The following is a 3,113-nucleotide window of genomic DNA, read 5'->3' as shown; positions in this document are numbered from 1 at the left end:
ATAAAGACGCAGCCATAGAGAATGGACTTGAGGAGACATGGAGGGGGAGGGGTAAGCTGGGACGAAGTGGGAGAGTGGCATGGACATATATACACTACCAAATGTAAAATAGATAGCTATTGGGAAGCAGCTGCATAGCACAGGGAGATCAGCTCGGTGCTTTGTGACCACTTAGAGGGGTGGGTTAGGGAGGGTGGGAGGGAGACGCAAGAGGGAGGGGATATGGAGATATATGTGTACATATAGCTGATTCACTTTGTTATACAGCAGAAACTAACACAATATTGTAAAGCAATTATACTTCAAAAAAGATGTTTAAAAAAAAAAAAAGATAGTGCAGGGCTCCCTAAGACTAAGAATTGGCAAACTAGGCTGGTAGGCCCCTTGCCTGAATTTATAAAAAAAATTTTATTGGAACGATTTAAAAAAAGAAAGCAATAGACCGACTGATGGACGGACGGCTGCCCGGGACAGAAAGGCTAAATTGATTACCCACCCAGCACAGCATCTTACAGGAAAAGAATAGCACTTCCTAGAGGAATATGAGCATAACAGGAAGGTTTCATTGACTCTGAATTAAAATTTTAACCTGTCCCCTGAACAGCTACAGGATTTGGAAGCTGAATCAATGTTATCAGATGAGTTAGGATTCAAACCAGACCTCCTGTTACAGTTTGTTCAGAATACATCCATCCCACTGGGACAGGGACTAGTAGAATCAGAAGCTAAAGACATTACTTGCTTGTCCCTCCTTCCAGTGACTGAGGCCTCAGAATGAAGTCGGCTAATGTTTCCAGATAATACTCTAAATATACTAACTCCTCCAAGGAGGTTCCTTACTGAGCTGTGTTGAGAAGACTTCAGGTGAATGTGGGTCCAGACAGAGAAGAGACGAGGGCTCAGATTGTACAGAAGCCTCCGGAGTCTTTGTCCACTCCAGAGTCTCTTAGCTTGTTGCAAGATCTATAGCCAAGTGATAGCACTTCTTTTATTCTTCTTAACCTACCAAGAGTCTGGGCTCTTCAGCTGAACACTTCGTGTTTGTACAAGATGAGGCAAAGGATTCAGGGAATGATTTCTTCTCCAGTGAGAGCACAGACAGTAGCATTCCATGGATCCTCCGGGTTCAGGAGTTGGCCCATGACAGTTTGATTGCTGCTACTCGTGCACAACCGGCAAAGAATGCGCAAACCAGCAACAATGGAGAAATGTCCTCCTTGCTTCTGATGATGGGCAACCCCAAGATTCTGGGCCCCTTCCTCAAATGGAGAAGAAGCTAAGTGTACAGTTGAAGGCTGTGACCAGACATTTGTGTGGCCAGCTCACTTTAAGTACCACCTCAAAACTGATTGAGGGCTTCCGTGGTGGCGCAGTGGTTGAGAGTCCGCCTGCTGATGCAGGAGACACGGGTTCGTGCCCCGGTCCGGGAAGATCCCACATGCCGCGGAGTGGCTGGGCCCGTGAGCCATGGCCGCTGAGCCTCGTGTCCGGAGCCTGTGCTCCGCAACAGGAGAGGCCACAACAGTGAGAGGCCCGCGTACCGCAAAAAAAAAAAAAAAAAAACAACTGATCGAAATGACGCTCCTTTATCTGCCCTGCAGCAGGTTGTGGGAAAAGCTTCTATGTGCTGCAGAGACTGAAGGGGCACATGAGGACCCACAATGGGGAGAAGCCCTTTATGTGTCCTGAGTCTAACTGTGGTAAAGTTCACTACAGCTGGAAACCTGAAGAACCACCTGAGCGTCCACACAGGAGAGAAACCTTTCCTTTGTGAAGCCGAAGGATGCGGCAGTTCCTTTGGTGAGTATTCTAGTCTTCCAAAACATTTGGTGTTTCAGTCAGGAGAGAAGCCACATCAGTGTTAAGTCCGTGGGAAGACCTTCTCTCAGAGTGGGAGCAGGAATGTGCATGTGAGAAAGCATCACTTGCAGATGGGAGCAGCTGGGAGTCAAGAGCAGGAACAAACTGATGAGCCACTAATGGGCAGTACTTTGCTCGAAGAGCCTTCAGTAACCAGTAAAAACCTGGTGTCTGAATTCTCAGCCCAGCCTTGGTGGAGAGTCCTTGAAACTACCGAATACTGATTCTATCCTAGGAGTTGATGATGAGGTGCTCACTGAAGGATCCCCATGTCCTCTGTCTTCAGTGCCTGATGTGACACATCATTTGGTGACCATGCAGTCATGGAGGCACCCATGTGAGGTTTCTGTCTCAACTGCCATAGATCCACAGGAGTCACTAAACCAAGGAGATCTAACTGACAGACATGAGCATGGGCACTGACTTCTCTGATCCCAGAGCGCATGTAGTGGGAACAGGACGCTTATGGCTCACAGTCTGCCAGAACCAAAATTAATCTGTGAAGGACAAGACCCCACTTTTGCCTCTGTTCATCTTTCCTGGCCTAGAAGATGAATGTAGGAGAGCTTCTCTTCGACTACCATCTAATTCAGTCAAGGAAGAAGCAGTGAATGTGGGCTGGGTCACTGTACCTACCTCTCTTCCCACTGCAAAATTTTGGGATAGGCTTATCCCAAAAGTGAATCTGATTATGTGTTGGCTGAAGTTTCTCAGTAAGACTGTTGAGGGAAGGTTTTCCTTTGAAGAGTTTTCATCGCAGACTGAGCTGTCTTTTCACATGCGTGAACTAAATCCTGCCACCAACCATAAAACTTCACCAAGAAGTTGAGCTTTCAAGATGCCTTGTTGCTTTGTAGAAAGGAGTGATGTCAGTTCTGTTGTGACATTCTCCCTTTAGCAACCTGAGTAAGAGACTCTCTGTCACTGGTCTGCAAAAACATTAATTACTTCAATTCCTGCTTGCTCCAGGCTGAGGTACTATCTTGTCCTAAACACCTCTACTTGGCCACTTTGCTTTCTTTGTTTATGGAACATACAGTAGCATGTTTAGAGGTTGTTTGATTTTGCTTTTTGGGTTTTTTTTTTTAAGTTAAAAATCACATGATTCAGAGGTTCAATTGTTTTTCCTTTAAAAAAAAAAACAAAACGAAACAGCCAGTCCAAAAAAAGGAAAAGCAATATATACATCAAGTTGACTTTGTACCTGTGATCTGATCCTAATATTTCCTGTGGCTATTACTTTCAGATGATGT

General features: G+C 45.6%; 1 pseudogene; it reads left to right on the top strand.

The window, feature by feature from the left end:
- Nucleotides 1-1,182: 1,182 nt before the first annotated feature.
- On the top strand, nt 1,183-2,283 carry LOC132422478 (zinc finger protein 410-like; annotated as a pseudogene).
- The last annotated feature ends 830 nt before the right edge of the window (nt 2,284-3,113 follow it).

The sequence above is a fragment of the Delphinus delphis genome, chromosome 3 (genome assembly GCF_949987515.2).
Source record: "Delphinus delphis chromosome 3, mDelDel1.2, whole genome shotgun sequence".
Lineage (NCBI taxonomy): Eukaryota > Metazoa > Chordata > Mammalia > Artiodactyla > Delphinidae > Delphinus > Delphinus delphis.
This window is presented reverse-complemented; position numbering and strand designations above follow the sequence as displayed.